The sequence below is a fragment of the Periplaneta americana genome, chromosome 2 (genome assembly GCF_040183065.1).
Source record: "Periplaneta americana isolate PAMFEO1 chromosome 2, P.americana_PAMFEO1_priV1, whole genome shotgun sequence".
Taxonomy (NCBI): Eukaryota; Metazoa; Arthropoda; class Insecta; order Blattodea; family Blattidae; genus Periplaneta; species Periplaneta americana.
Genome location: NC_091118.1, coordinates 12,063,832 through 12,082,128, shown reverse-complemented (window position 1 = coordinate 12,082,128; position 18,297 = coordinate 12,063,832).

The window sequence follows — 18,297 nt, the reverse complement described above, 5'->3', positions numbered from 1 at the left end:
TAATAATAATAATCATCATAATGAAAACGATAATAATAATAATTTTACATATTTATTTATTACTTATTTATTTATTCATTTATATTATTTATGGCAGTGTTCATATCTTAGGCCTTCTCTTCCATTTAACCAGGTCTACAATCTATACTAATAATAAATCTGTAGCCAAAACTTTTCTGGTAATTTTCGATTTTCCAAAAATAATTGGTGTTAAAATGTATTATTTACCATCCTGAAACCGAAAATCGCTTTTTTGAAAATTTTTGTATGTCTGTCTGTCTGTCCGTATGTTTGTTACCTTTTCACGGGATAATGGCTGAACGGATTTCGATGAAAATTGGAATATAAATTAAGTTCGTTGTAACTTAGATTTTAGGCTATATGGCATTCAAAATACGTTATTTAAAAGGGGGGGTTATAGGGGGCCTGAATTAAATAAATCGAAATATCTCGCTTATTATTGATTTCTGTGAAAAATGTTACATAACAAAAGTTTCTTTAAAATGATTTGTGATAAGTTTTATTCTTTGAAAAATTTTGATAGGACTGATATTTAATGAGATAAATGAGTTTTAAAATTAAAATAACTGCCATCTAAGGCGGTGTATTCAAATAAAAAACAAATGACTTCGTCTATAAGGGGCCTTGGACACAACAATCGAAAGCTATGAAACTTAGCCTAAAGACAATGTTTCTGTGTTTGTATGAAGTAATATCGGAAGCTAAATTAACCGATTTGTATAATTAATTATTATTTCATCATTAGAAAGTGTAGTTTCTCTGGATGGACATAATGTTATAATGTTATTACAGTAACTTGTGAGTGAATCGAGGACAGGTAAGATTAAAATAGCTTCTTATGCACAGAAAACTTGATAGGTTATTCTGTATATTCATTTCCTGTATTTCTTAAAATAATGTTTATGAACATATTCATTTTTATCTCAGAGAATTAACGAACAACGAGAGTGTATTGATTTAGTTTGCAGTAATAGTACGTTAGCTTAGCAATGCATTATTTTATAATTCAAATTTTAACTATGCTCAATTGAATCGTGTTAAAACACATAAAATACATATGCAATAAATGCAATGCAAAAAAATTGGGTAATGAGCCAAGCAGATTATGTTGCGCTGTTGTAAAATTGTAAAAGTTGTTCCTCCTGAGATTCAAGAGCTCCCACAACAAATTAAAAACTTTCTAATTCGAGTACATCCGTTATCAACACACTTTTTACATAATATAATATAATATAATATAATATAATATGTCCACACCTGTGGAGTAACGGTCAGCGCGTTTGGCCGCGAAACCAGGTGGCCCGGGTTCGAGTCCCGGTCGGAGCAAGTTACCTGGTTGAGGTTTGAGGCCTTTTCCGGGCTTTTCCCTCAACCCAATACGAGCAAATGCTGGGTAACTTTCGGTGCTGGATCCCGGACTCATTTCACCGGCATTATCACCTTCATTTCATTCAGTCGCTAAATAACCTAGATGTTGATACAGCGTCGTAAAATAACCCAATTAAAAAATAAAAAAATATAATATAATATAATATAATATAATATAAACATAATAATAAATATGTATCCAAAATTTTTCTGTTAATTTTCGCTTTTCCAAAAATAATTGGTAATAACAAATAAGAAACATGTTAAAGAAATTATCATTACACCAAATGAGTGGTCTCTGGATCAAAATGATCGCATTTGAATATTGTAAATACAATTTAAATTAAGTCACATAATAAACAATTTATCCTTCTATCAAACACGAATGTTCCCTGGATCAAACGTCCTATTTTAGTTATGTAATTACTTTATATTTATTTCTAACGGGTGCAGCGGAGCGCACGGGTACGGCTAGTATAATACAAATTACATAACTTACCATAATAATATTAATAATAATAATAATAATAATAATAATAATAATAAATGGGAAATGCCTGTTATTTTTCGGTTGAGGAGCTTTTGTCATCTAGTCTGCTGTCAAAAAATCTGAAAGTTAGAATTTATAAAACAGTTATATTACCGGTTGTTCTGTTTGGTTGTGAAACTTGGACTCCCACTTTTAGAGAGGAACAGAGATTAAGGGTGTTTGAGAATAAGGTTCTTAGTAAAATATTTGGGGCTAAGAGGGATGAAATTACAGGAGAATGGAGAAAGTTACACAACACAGAACTGCACGCATTGTATTCTTCACCTGACATAATTAGGAACATTAAATCCAGACGTTTGAGATGGGCAGGGCATGTAGCACGTATGGGCGAATCCAGAAATGCATATAGAGTGTTAGTTGTGAGGCCTGAGGGAAAAAGACCTTTGAGGATGCCGGGACTTAGATGGGAGGATAATATTAAAATGGATTTGATGGAGGTGGGCTATGATGATAGAGACTGGATTAATCTTGCTCAGGATAGGGACCGATGGCGGGCTTATGTGAGGGTGGCAATGAACCTCCGGGCTCATTAAAAGTCAGACGTATATAATAATAATAATAATAATAATAATAATAATAATAATACGTTATTGAAGTTAATTAGTAATATCGATATATCTCAGTACATTAGAAATCTAAAGATAATCAGGGCTATTTAGAAATTTATCATTTATAAAGTAAAATTATTTACATATTTAAATAGGCACTATAATCACCATTTAACATATTAAGAGAAAATAAATTTAGTTAAATAATCTGAAAGCAAAGATCAAATTATCGCATGTTACTTATGAGTTTAATTCAGATAACAGGTACATTATTTGGCTCATTTTGTGTGACCTAAGATAAAATAGTAGTAATTTCAATGTTTTAGCGTTCCTTATAAACTACACAGGCTATTTATAGACGATAAGATGATAATTGTAATTGTAATTGTTTATTTAACGTTCCTTTTAAACTACAGAGGCTATTCATAGACGATAAGATGATAATTGTAATTGTAATTCTTTATTTAATGTTTCTTTTAAACTACAGAGGCTATTCATAGACGATAAGATGATAATTGTAATTGTAATTCTTTATTTAACGTTCCTTTTAAACTACAGAGGCTATTCATAGACGATAAGATGATAATTGTAATTGTAATTGTTTATTTAAAGTCCCTTTTAAACTAAAGAGGCTATTCATAGACGATAAGATGATAATTGTAATTGTAATTGTTTATTTAACGTTCCTTTTAAAATACAGAGGCTATTCATAGACGATAAGATGATAATTGTAATTGTAATTGTTTATTTAACGATCCTTTTAAACTACAGAGGCTATTCATAGACGATAAGATGATAATTGTAATTGTAATTGTTTATTTAACGTTCCTTTTAAAATACAGAGGCTATTCATAGACGATAAGATGATAATTGTAATTGTAATTGTTTATTTAACGTTCCTTTTAAACTACAGAGGCTATTCATAGACGATAAGATGATAATTGTAATTGTAATTCTTTATTTAACGTTCATTTTAAATTACAGAGGCTATTCATAGACGATAAGATGATAATTGTAATTGTAATTCTTTATTTAACGTTCCTTTTAAACTACAGAGTCTATTCATAGACGATAAGATGATAATTGTAACTGTAATTCTTTATTTAACGTTCCTTTTAAACTACAGAGACAATTCATAGACGATAAGATGATAATTGTAATTGTAATTCTTTATTTAACGTTCCTTTTAAACAACAGAGGCTATTCATAGACGATAAGATGATAATTGTAATTGTAATTCTGTATTTAACGTACCTTTTAAACTACAGAGGCTATTCATAGACGATAAGATGATAATTGTAATTGTAATTGTTTATTTGACGTTCCTTTTAAATACAGAGGCTATTCATAGACGATAAGATGATAATTGTAATTGTAATTCTTTATTTTACGTTCCTTTTAAACTATAGAGGCTATTCATAGACGATAAGATGATAATTGTAATTGTAATTCTTTATTTAACGATCCTTTTAAACTACAGAGACTATTCATAGACGATAAGATGATAATTGTAATTGTAATTCTTTATTTAACGATCCTTTTAAACTACAGAGTCTATTCATAGACGATAAGATGATAATTGTAACTGTAATTCTTTATTTAACGTTCCTTTTAAACTACAGAGACAATTCATAGACGATAAGATGATAATTGTAATTGTAATTCTTTATTTAACGATCCTTTTAAACTACAGAGTCTGTTCATAGACGATAAGATGATAATTGTAATTGTATTTCTTTATTTAACGTTGCTTTTAAACTACAGAGACTATTCATAGACGATAAGATGATAATTGTAATTGTAATTCTTTATTTAACGTTCCTTTTAAATTACAGAGGCTATTCATAGGCGATAAGATGATCATTGTAACTGTAATTCTTTATTTAACGTTCCTTTTAAACTACAGAGGCTATTCATAGACGATAAGATGATAAGTGTAATTGTAGTTCCTTATTTGTGGTCCAGTTTCAACTGTAAAGTACTTACAGGCCTCTGCATGTCCAGTAGGCCTACTGATGTGTTCAGAATGAACCTTCTTGAGTGTTAGAGGGCATTTACAGTAACTGTCCAACCGCCTGGAGAATTTCTCCACAAAGGAAATAAACGAAATGACGGTGATGCCGTATCAAAGGCTGTCGCATTGTGTTCGGGTCACGTTAGCTCTGTTAGATCGAGTCTGCATTAAGGAGAAAGCGGGGTGCCACTCCTATTACAGGGAGCGCTGAGTTTACCGTGTTAGTACGTTCCTTTTACACGTCTTGGAATCTGGAGTGCATTCTCTTCATCCTCCTGCTACAGTCAACCGCACGAAAGAAGGCGAAAATCAGCGCATAAGAGAGAGAAAGAGACTGTTGCTATAGCGACGTGGCCAGAATTAGCAAGGGGAATGTATGCTTTTCAAGTTAAAAAATCCTTTTGGGGGAAGCATGAGGAAGGTTACTATGTAGGTACATATAAATCGTCAACTTCGAGGAAATGTATAAATTGCTTTGGATTTATTTTAGTGGGACGATGTGAAGAGCAGATATATTTTTATATATCGTTTATTCAACAACACGGCTACTAGACCGGTTCAATATAAAGCAAATTTGAAGCTGGTTGAGATAATTATTTTCAAATATTTATTGTTTTGTTTTTCTGTAATATGCATAGTTCATCAGCTTGTCAGCATCATGATATCCATACCTCAATGAAATAATTCAATTTATTATACCGAAGTAAACATAAATAAATAAATAAATAGCCACCGGCGTAGCTCAGTCGGTTGAGGCGCGGGTTCGATTCCCGCTTGAGCTGATTGCCTGGTTGGGATTTGTACGATATATTCTCCAACTGTAAGGCAAATGTCAGGTAATCAATGGCGAATTCTCGGCCTCATCTCGCGAAATATCAGCTCGCTATCACCAACCCCATAGATGCTACATTACCTCGTAGTTGATACAGTGTCGTTAAATAACCGAGTAATATAAATAAATAAATACAATCAATGAGTGAATACGTAAATAATTCAGTAAATAAATAAATAAATACATAAATAAATAAATACAATAAATGAATGAGTACGTAAATAATTCAGTAAATAAATAAATAAATAAATACAATAAATGAATGAGTACGTAAATAATTCAGCAAATAAATAAATAAATAAATAAATAAATACAATCAATGAGTGAGTACGTAAATAATTCAGTAAATGAATAAATAAATACATCAATAAATAAATACAATAAATGAATGAGTACGTAAATAATTCAGTAAATAAATAAATAAATATATAAATAAATAAATAAATAAATACAATCAATGAGTGAGTACGTAAATAATTCAGTAAATAAATAAATACATAAATAAAAAAATAAATAAATACAATAAATGAATGAGTACGTAAATAATTCAGTAAATAAATAAATAAATAAATAAATAAATAAATAAATACAATCAATGAGTGAATACGTAAATAATTCAGTAAATAAATAAATACATAAATAAATAAATACAATAAATGAATGAGTACGTAAATAATTCAGTAAATAAATAAACAAATAAATAAATAAATAAGTACAATAAACGAATGAGTACGTAAATAATGCAGTCAATAAATGAATAAATAAATATATATAAATGAGTACGTAAATAATTAAGTAAATAAATAAATAAATAAGTAAATAAATAAATAAATGAGTACGTAATTAATTAAGTAAATAAATAAATAAATAAATAAACTTACTTACTTACTTACTTACAAATGGCTTTTAAGGAACCCGAAGGTTCATTGCCGCCCTCACATAAGCCCGCCATCGGTCCCTATCTGAGCAAGATTATTCCATTCTCTATCATCACATCACACCTCTCTCAAATCCATTTCAAAATTATCCTCCCGTGTACGTCTCGGCCTCCCTAAAGGTCTTTTTCCCTCCGGTCTCCCAACTAACACTCTATATGCATTTCTGGATTCGCCCATACGTGCTACATGCCCTGCCCATCTCAAACGTCTGGATTTAATGTTCCTAATTATGTCAGGTGAAGAATACAATGCGTGCAGTTCTGTGTTGTGTAACTTTCTCCATTCTCCTGTAACTTCATCCCGCTTAGCCCCAAATGTTTTCCTAAGCACCTTATTCTCAAACACCCTTAACCTATGTTCCTCTCTCAGCGTGAGAGTGCAAGTTTCACAACCATACAGAACAACCGGTAATATAACTGTTTTATAAATTCTAACTTTCAGATTTTTGGACAGCAGACTGGATGAAATAAATAATTAAATACATAAATAAATAAATAAATAAATAAATAAATAAATAAATAAATAAATAAATATTTACTTACATTGAATTATAATTTTACCTGCTTCAATGATATCTGGTAGCACTTGACAACAATGAAAAAAGGGCCATATTAGCTTTTAGAATATGATTTTCATGAACTGCACAATGAATAAAATTGTATCACGATATGCCCGGGGATTGAATCGGGGTCGCACGTGTAGAAGAGCGGTAAACTATCTCCTGAGCTAGATATTCGGCTGAATGAAATACAGCCTATTTGTGAACATGATGTGTGAGTAGCATTAGCTATAATTACGAAATTCAGTACCCCTATGTGCAGGACTAGCGTTTTCACTAACCATACCCCTATCATAACAGTAGTAAACCTGCCCCTATCAATAACAACAGCTATGAACCTGATATATTCCACGTAGTAATTCCATAACCGTCTAAGTTTTTAAAGTCTTATACACGCACAGCTCGTGTTTCACTCACTGAATAAATTGTGTTCCTAGCATGACGTCATTTGTTATTATATCCTTCCTTATTTATCAGGTGTAACTGATTCGTCATCGTTTCCAAGGAAGCCGTATTATATTTTGTAACTATGTCATAACTAGAGTTTTGTACACTTAAACATTAACTTCCTTCATTGCAAAACATGTTACCTTCAACTGTTTATCATTATGGCGACAGGCATGTGGAACATACGTGCAGAAGGCCGTGATTACTCAGTTCTATGTGCGTTTTAAGGCGATTCATTTGTCAGCGCTAAAATGTACCACATTTTTCTGTGGTTATTCCTAATAGAAATGTTTATGGTATAATTATCAGACATTTAGAGGGCTTTTACTCAGGATATATCCGTTTCCCCTTACCATTCTACCAACATTCTCTACGCTGGAGTGAAATTTTGATGTGTAGTATGTGTTGCTGATGGTGATATGGGTATAGATTTGGGTTCAGGTACCTGGGGCTTATGAGGTACTCATCTAGGGATAGGATCTAACTCCGTCAGGGATGAGGCAGGTTGGTTCGCTTGTTAGCATCGGTTTCAAGCAATCCTACGCTTGCCGCCTGTCATGTTTGGAAAATTTTTCGTAAATAGGGCGCAAAATGGGTCAATTTGAGTCTAAATGCGTAAATAGATTAACATATTTACAGTTATAATAAACACAGAACATTAAAGAATAAATACATAAATTTATATGTAAAAATACATAAACAATAAGTAAAAATAAATAATGAATACTTAATTACATAAATAAGCAAGTAAAAAACAGTACTGTAGTGCTTTTTGTTTGATATTCACGCATATATGTAATACATCCGGGAAAAAATGACATCTAAATACACAACTAGTAACTCAGTTTCTTAATATTGTAGTTTCAGAGGAATTTATTAAATTAAATATTAAAATGTAACTTCATTTGTTTTATTTATCATTTCACATTTTTTCTACAGTCAATTGTTTATCATTTCTGTTGTACAAGGTGCAGCAAAATGCATGGCACATTTACATAATACAACGCTGCATAGCAACGGCGGCTTTGGAATTGTTTGTTTATTCCAGGAGACCTGCCATTTCATTTGCGATGAAACAGTAGTGCATACAAATACGCATTCAGGTTGTGGAAGCTTTTATTCCTTTAAATAGTGCAATCGCATTTCAGCGTTTCATTGTGTTCCTGATAGACGAACAATTGTGCGATGGGTCCAGTCTTGGAGAGAAGATGAAAAAGTGGAAAACGTCCAATTCACCGGCAGATGAGAATAAAATTCTATGCACAACTTCAAGAAATGATTGCTGAGAACAACGATATTCACCTAATTTGCTTTAGCATCGAGTTTCAAGAGACCGTAAGAAAAATGTCAGGTAATCTATGGCGAATCCTCGGCCTCACATCGCCAAATATCATCTCACTATTAGCAATCCCATCGACGATAAATAACCTAGTAGTTGATACATCGTCGTTAAATAACCAGGAAAAAAATATATGATAGAATAAATAGAGCAGTAAATAAATGACTAAATAAATAAGTGAATAACTATATGATTGAATAGGTAAATAAATAAATAAATAAATAAATAAGTAAATAAGTAATAAATAAATGAGAAAATAAATAAATAGACAAGTAAATAAATGTCTAAATGAATAAGTGAATAACTAAATGATTGAATAGGTAAATAAATAAATAAATAAATAAATGAGAAAATAAATAAATAGACAAGTAAATAAATGTCTAAATGAATAAATGAATAAATAGATAAGTAAATAAATGACTAAATGAATAAATAAATAAATAGGCAAGTAAATAAATGTTTAAATGAATAAATAAATAAATAAATAAATAAATAGGCAAGTAAATAAATGTCTAAATGAATGAATAAATAAATAGGCAAATAAACAAATGTCTAAATGAATAAATAAATATATAAATAAATAAATAAGTAGATAAATAAATGAGAAAATAAATAAATAGACAAGTAAATAAATGTCTAAATGAATAAGTGAATAACTAAATGATTGAATAGGTAAATAAATAAATGAGAAAATAAATAAATAGACAAGTAAATAAATGTCTAAATGAATAAGTGAATAACTAAATGATTGAATAGGTAAATAAATAAATGAGAAAATAAATAAATAGACAAGTAAATAAATGTCTAAATGAATAAATGAGTAAATAGATAAGTAAATAAATGTCTAAATGAATAAATAACTTAATAAATAAATGAGAATAAATTAATAGACAAGTAAATAAATGTCTAAATAAATAAGCGAATAACTAAATGATTGAATAGGTAAATAAATAAATAAATGAGAAAATAAATAAATAGACAAGTAAATAAATGTCTAAATGAATGAATAAATAAATACACAAGTAAATAAATATCTAAATGAATAAATAAATAAATAAATTAGAAAATAAATAAATAGACAAGTAAATAAATGTCTAAGTGAATGAATAAATGAATGAATAAATGAATAGACAAGTAAATAAATGTCTAAATGAATAAATAACTTAATAAATAAATGAGAAAATAAATTAATAGACAAGTAAATAAATGTCTAAATAAATAAGTGAATAACTAAATGATTGAATAGGTAAACAAATAAATAAACAAATAAATGAGAAAATAAATAAATAGACAAGTAAACAAATGTCTAAATGAATGAATAAATAAATAGACAAGTAAATAAATGTCTAAATGAATAAATAAATAAATAAATTAGAAAATAAATAAATAGGCAAGTAAATAAATGTCTATATGAATGAATAAATAAATAAATAAGTAAATAAATAAATAAATAAATATACAAGTAAACAAATGTCTAAATGAATGAATAAATAAGTAAATTAATAAATAAATAGACAAGTAAATAAATATCTAAATGAATAAATAAATAAATATGTAACTAGACAAGTAAATAAATGTCTAAGTGAATGAATAAATGAGTAAATATATAAATAAATACACAAGTAAGTAAATGTCTAAATGAATGAATAAATAAATAAATACATACATGAATACGAGTAAATAACTAACTGAATGAATGAAGGAATAAAATTTTCTTCGCTTCATTTCACTTCAACAGCAAGTAGCGGCTACGTTTGGAGGCTGGTAACATTGATAACTGTCTAGTATAACCTTCAAAAATGACAACAATGACTAGCAAATTTTTATCCGAACAGGGATTCAGGGACAAGATTCCTTGGCGCTCTCAATATCTACATGTGTCCTTATTCCTAAGTACCTTTTGAAATGATGAATATTCCAGACCTTTCTGTCTTATTCGAAATCCCATCGCCTTCTGCGGGCTTTGAACCTGTGAACTTCAGCACGTATGCAGTCACTGACGCCTAGCTGCGAAAGGCTGTCGACCCTAGCCTTGTTACATAAGGCCTACGTTACGCTGTCTTGTGGAGAAACGAGAGACATCTCTGCGACTATCTGGAAATACTCCACGTGGTTACCAGGGTTACATGTCATTGCCGATAGCTTTTGTCTTTTCTAATACTGTGGATATAACTGAATGCTCTTATCTAAGGTCACAAGTACGTTCTTTGTCGTCATTTGTTTATCATTTCTTTCTTTTCTTTTAATTTTTTTCTCGTCTTCCAATGTTGTTTTCTTTATCATTGCATGGAGCATAAAAGAGAAATTATTGAGTTGTTTTGAACATTCTGTGTACAGCGTTTTTCCGTGAAATATTGTACGGATTTTGTTGATATTCAGTATCTGTGAGTCAGTTTATCGGGAATGATATAATAGGCTATGGTACAACCTCACTAATTCAGAATAAGATCTTAAGTTGAATAATTTGATTTACCATCACACTTTTTACTCTTTGCATATACTTCTGTCTTCATTATGTGAAATATTGATCTCAAAGCGTCACGAGTGAAAAAAGAAGACCTGTGGGAATTACCGACAATTCCGATGTAGTGAATTCTTAGTAAAACGTACCATAATAATAATAATAATAATAATAATAATAATAATAATAATAATAATAATAATAATATTAATAATAATAATACAATAATAATAATAATAATAATAATAATAATAATAATAATAATAATACAGCAGAGTCCGTAAAGGCCAGTTTCTATCTGATGCGTTTCCAATTCACTGCGGGCTAAAGCAAGGGGATGCACTATCACCTTTACTTTTTAACTTCGCTCTAGAATATGCCATTAGGAAAGTCCAGGATAACAGAGAGGGTTTGGAATTGAACGGGTTACATCAGCTGCTTGTCTATGCGGATGACGTGAATATGTTAGGAGAAAATCAACAAACACGGAAATTTTACTCGAAGCAAGTAAAGCGATCGGTTTGGAAATAAATCTCGAAAATATAAAGTATATGATTATGTCTCGTGACCAGAACATTGTACGAAATGGAAACATAAAAATTGGAGATTTATCCTTCGAAGAGATGGAAGAATTCAAATATCTTGGAGCAACAGTAACAAATATAAATGACACTAAGGAGCAAATTAAACACAGAATAAATATGGGAAATGCGTGTTATTATTCGGTTGAGAAGCTTGTATCATCCAGTCTGCTGTCAAAAATCTGAAAGTTAGAATTTATAAAATAGTTATATTACCGGTTGTTCTGTATGGATGTGAAACTTGGACTCTCACTTTGAGAGAGGAACAGATATTAAGGGTGTTTGAGAATAAGGTTCTTAGGAAAATATTTGGGGCTAAGAGGGATGAAGTTACAGGAGAATGGAGAAAGTTACACAACGCAGAACTGCACGCATTGTATTCTTCACCTGACATAATTAGGAACATTAAATGCAGACGTTTGAGATGGGCAGGGCATGTAGCACGTATGGGCGAATCCAGAAATGCATATAGAGTGTTAGTTGGGAGACCTGAGAGGAAAAGACCTTTGGGGACGCCGATACGTAGATGGGAAGATAATATTAAAATGGATTTGAGGGAGGTGGAATATGATGATAGAGAGTGGATTAATCTTGCTCAGGATAGGGATCAATGGCGGGCCAGTAGGTAAGTAAGTAGTAAGTGTCTTTTTGTTGGAAAGGAACTGGCCACCCTGCCCCATTATCTCCCGGTCCAGTTGCCTCATGATTGATGCCTTGTTGTTGTCACTTGTCGGATCCAGACCTGTCTTCGGACAGTCGACTACACAAATTCCTTTTTGTAAACATGAATCTATTATTGTGTGCCGTGTCATTAACTTTAAAAAACTGGCTATATTTCTGGAACACAGTATTGTTATTGTACGACACCTTCATAGCTTGAAGCTTTTCATTGAAGCTTTCAAAATTCGCAGCGCTTGTTTATTGCAGCTGGGCATGCGTGGTACCGCCTCGCGGTGTAGACAGTGTTACAGACGGTGGGAGGTGGGGAGGGTGGGAATATCCCGCTCCCCGTTGGCTGCCGCTCCCAGAGTAGCATTGCACCCGGTTCCGTGAGGTCGATTGTTTTTCGCTCCGCTCCGTGTATCGTGTGAGTGTTTTGTGTTTTCTAATGCGCCTCTTTGCATTGGATGCGTCCACCAGTATTTCTTACTGTTTGTGCGTCTGTAATACGTCTGTGTAGTGCTGTCGAGTGTTATTAAGGCCATTAAAATCTTCGCTACTATGAAATAATTGATATCCCTGATCTTCAGTGCTTTAGAACCGTAAGAGTGACAGCTTTACCTTATTATATCTCGGCCTGTGTTTGGAATACATCAGGAACATCTATTTGCAGTTTACAAGTAAGTGCCTTCATTTGTTTGATCAAATGTGTTGCTATGTTACCGTGCTTAGATACGGGAATTCATCGATCAGCTGTGTTGCGGCAGTCACTTTTTCTTTGCTTTCTTCTTTTTTTTCGTCCTTGTTTTGTTTTTTATTCTCAAGTTATGTAATGTTACATACGTATAGAGAAATTTAAGACAATATCAATTGTAAAAATGCATTTTAGATTAGGGTAGACCTACGCACGTACTTAGACCTATTCAAATTATGGAATCTTCGATCGCGCTATTCACCACACACGGCACTGATGTTTGATTTGTGTTGTGTTATTTGATAATGAAAATGAAAGCGATTGGTTTCAATTCAAAACTTCCCAATGTAAATAACTATTTCTATTGAGAGGGTCAGAAGCAAAGGGGTTTAAATGCACTTAAGTTATTTTTTTTTAGAAAATATTTTGAAAGTGCTTAAGTTTTCGTAAATTCCGTGAATTTTTTTATTTCAATTTAGTGTCACTTGTACCCGTTTGCTTCTGACCGTCTCAATTTAACTTAAAAAACGTGTCAATTTAGATATTGAGGGAGAAGTTTAAAACAAGGGTTAATTACATTTTAGGTTTCACCTCTTTACCTCCATATCTCCCCTCTGAAATTTCAAATAGCACCTCTATATTATGATACTTAAATCTGAAAGAGTATTCAATTGTTTATATATCTCGTTCATTTGTTCTCACATCTTTTGTTTTCTATCGTCACTTAGCAACCTGGATTGTAGTTTAGAACTGAAGAGAATAAAACTATTGTTGATTACAGATTATTTCAGACAGTAACACAAATTAATATTAAGAAATATTATGGTTATATATTATAAACCTATTCTTTAAACATTTAAAACAAGATAGCTGATATTAAAACCGAAAATTTGGGTTTGCGTTATTTATTGTATGGTTTTCATACCATGTATTGCTCTATAGATGAGTTCCTAAATAGACTATAGGCCTATGACTGTCTAGCAACAATAGAGCGCATTTTGCACATGTAATTTGGTAAATTTACTTAATTAAATTTAGGACATTACTCAAAATAAACTGTTTTCATTCTATAACCAACTGACAATATCAGTCCAGGTTGCCAGGCGACGATAGGAAACAAAAGACGTGAGGACAAATGAATGAGATGTATAAAAAATTGAATACTCTTTCAAAACTAAGTATCACAACAAAGGGTTGCTATTTCGAATTTCAAAGCGGGTTGATTCGCAAGGGGTTGAAACTTAAAATATAATTAAGGCTGGTTTTTAACTACCCTCTCAATATCAAATATGAAGTGTTTTTTGTTTAGATTAAATTAAAAAAATAGTTATTTAGAGTGGAAAATTTTTAAATGAAAGCCCGGCAAATCTGGAAAGATAAATTTTATTAGCGGGTTTCGCAAGGTTGAGGATTAGTAATAGATTTTTTGGTTTTTTCATGCTTTTAGCTTGCCTTGCATATGAGCTATTCCATCTCAAATCGACCGAAATATAGAGAAAATTGACCTTACAATTTCTACATACAATGAAACTTTCTTTGTACGTAGAGAACTGTGATACAATGCTTTGTGCAAAGTTTGAGGCATCAGAACTTCATAGTGTTTAAATTAAAAATATTTAAATTTATCGTATTTTCATAAAATTAGCAACTTTAAACTGTTGTAGCTCCGAAACCCTTTCACCCAATGATCAAAATCATGGTTTATTTTGATGCTGAGAAATTAAAGTTTGAATTGACATATAAACAGATTTTCTTACTTTTTATTGAAATGGAGAAATTTAGATTTTTCCTCATTAAGACGCCTTTGTCAAGGAAAAAATATTTTTAAAATATATAGTTAGATTCCGCATTGAAAGTACAAATAAACACATATTTTTTACTGATGGTATGTTGATAAGAAATTATTGAAAATATCAAATAAAGAAAATAAATAGTACGCGCGTGAACTAACCAGCTGACTGTGAGGCGGGAGCTAGCCGAGGCAAGCAAGGCCAGGAGACAAACATGTGATGTTTCGTCTAGTAGCACATAGCTGGGCTAGCTTTATCACAAGTTTTCATAAACACAGGAGTAAAATGACGCCCAACGCTCGCTTATCTTCAGCTCTCGGCCAGTGCGTGCGGTACTGCGCCGTTCAAGTCCAGGCGTGTGAAAATATAATCTATTTAATAACCTCGAAACTTATTGTCATACCTCTAAGCAAACAATGCCGAATCCCTCTTAATAATGCAAGGTTTTTTCTCGATATTTTTTTTACATTTTTACAAATGGGCAAAAAGCCTAAAAGTGAGTAAAATCATATTATCTGTCTCTCTGTATACAATAAAAATAAGGATTACTTCTTAACATAACCTACCAAATGTCAGCTTCAAAATAAGCTCTCGTTCAATGTTCTGCAGTAAATGGTTCCAGAGTTCTGAGCGCTGAAAGAGGCTTGTTTTTATAAAATACGCTAAATTTGTCGCTCAATAATACGAAAACCGTTTGACTTTCGATAGTATATTTTTGAAAATGCACTCCCCTCAGCACCTAGTATAAATAGGGAAAAAATTAGAGTATATAAAAATTGCGAGGTTCTTTTACTGATCGATTTCATATGGAATAGCCCATATACACTTTTTCAGTGGCACCAACTTTTGAAAAACATTGGGTGGACAGAATATTTGAGTTTTAAGTTAAAATCAATAAATATCATAAATAAAACCGATAACAATACTAAAACGACAAATCATTGGGTGGGCTTTGGCCCCACAGGCCCATATAAGTTGGCACCACTGCGACTTTTGGTAGATGGATATATAAATGCATTTACTCTGGACCGAAAAAAAAAAAAAAGAATCCTTTCTCTCGTATTGCAACATAATGGTTCTACCACAGAGTTACGTGACAATTTCGCGTGAAAATGTCTGAGACAATTTTCGATTGGGTATATAAAGAACGAAGATATTTGGGGGGCTGATTGAGTATGTTATAGCTGTCGGTGTGGTCACATCGTGCCTTTAGAGTGGTGTGCTACAAATTTGAAGTTAATTTCAATGATATGAATGGTTTTTTTTTATCTCTTGTGTAATGCGTAACGGTATCAAAGATTTACATTTAATTTATATGAAAACATAAGAACAACGCTCAGAAAATGTCATACAAATCAAGCAAATGTTTTCATTTGTTTCTAAAGTTGTTGCTATGACGATGGTTTTTCCTGATATGTACAAAAATTCATCAGTTATCCTAGCCTATATTGTAGCCGGCATTTATTTTTCATTTACTCTTTTTTTTTTATCTTGAATTTTAGCGTGTTTCGCATTTGGTTATATGAACGTAGTTCTGTGAAATGAAATGTAAATCCAATAAACATTTGATTGCAGTAGTGTGTTTGAAATTCAATTACAGACGTAATATCACGCAGAGCGTTGCTATTTTTATTAGCCTTGTATTTCGAATTGTTAACAGAGTTGTCAGAATTATCAAGTAGTATTGTTTTCATTTGTTTCTAAAGATGTTACCATATTGTGTTTATTCATATTTACGGGAATTTCGTCTATCGTTTCTGTTTCAGCTATAATTAAGATTTTTACTTCTTTTGTTTTATTTTGTTTTTTTTTTTTAATCTTGAATTGGACCGTGTTAACGCTTCTGAATTAAACATCAGTAGCTTTAGTTGAATGCAAATTAAATCTAAAAGCATAGTTGATTGGAGAAAGAGTAGGGTGTTCGAAATTCGAAGTTCAATTTCCATAAACAATTATAATATCGCTTTGAAGTAGCCTATTCCAGACACAGAAAAGAAAAATTGTAATTTATTGATAAAAAGGTTTCTTCTAACGTTACTCGTGGTACCATGGGAACTAAAATGTAAGATAAACTTCGTACCTCGTGGTTTTACATACTGCCTCTATATGGCGAAAATAGGAGTGAGACAAGTGAGCAAGAAGCTTGGAGCTCACATAGACACTTCCTCTCAGTCCTATTATATGAAATAACGCGTTATCGCGCAGTTAGGCTAATTAAAATTCATCCATCCACAAGCATTCATAAACATCGCTAAGGTTTTGCTATAAATTGTACGTTGCTATGGAGATCATTTGTCATCTGTCTGATGGCAGTTACTTTTCTGTATTCTTTTGTTTCATACTATGTTACGAATTCATATGAAAAATTGCCTATATTATGTATTTCTTAGTACATATTGATAAAATTGTGTAAATAAATTTGACATTCGTGATTTATAAAAGTACATGTACACTACTTGTACCTAACAGCCGTTGTAGATTTCCATCAGTAGTACACAAGTAAGAGTTTCATTTGTTTGGCTCGGTTGCTGCCTGTTTATACATAGCGACCTCAGGCCATCGATCAGCTGGGCACGGCAGTCCGTTTTTTCTATATTCCTTGAATTGTGTCGTGTAAGCTATTGACCGGCAAGTCAGTTAACAGTTATGCGTGAAAGAAACAAGAACAAAAATGTGCAAAGAAGCGATGATTCTCACCTTTTATTTTTCTGGAATCTGTGCTGCTCCTTGTTTCTGTTCTAAATTTCTTGCTTATTTATTTTCATTACATTACTTCAGTTTTCGTTCACTCAATTTACTTTATTTCCTTGATTTTCATTTTTATTATTTTTCTCTCTTTCCACCATTTTCGTTTATTTACATAATTTTTCTTTCTTTCCTTAAATTTTATTCATTTCAGTAATTTTTCTTTATTTCCTTCAAATTTTCTTTTTTCTTTCCTTTATTTTTTATTCCATTTTCTTTATTTCCTTAATTTCTATTCACTTCCTTCATTTTTATTTCTTTTCCCAATTTTCATTTATTTAATTTAGTTTCTTTATTTTCTTCCAATCATTATTGTGTCTTTGTTCCTTTAGTGTATATTTCCTTCATCTCGATTTCTTTCCTTCATTTTTCTTTTTTCCCGCAATTTTTCTTCCTTTATTCCACTTTTCTTTACTCTATTTTCTTTCTTTCTTCCTTTCATTTTTCCCTTTTCCTTCGCTTTTAACTTTTTCTTTCATTTTTCTTTTTTTCGTTGATTTTTCCCTTCATTTTTCTTTTTCCTCTTAATTTTTTCACTTCATTATTATTTTTCCATTCTCTTCTCTTTTTCTTTTTTTGTCTTTTTCCTTCATTTTTGTCCTTCACTTTCTTTTCCCATTCTCTTTCTTTTTTCCCTTTATTTTGCTATTTTCTCTTCATTTTTCATTTTTTTTTCTTTTTCCATCCTCAGTCTTTTCCCCTTCCATTTTTATTTCCCTTGTCTTCCTTTTTCATTTTTCTTTTTCCATT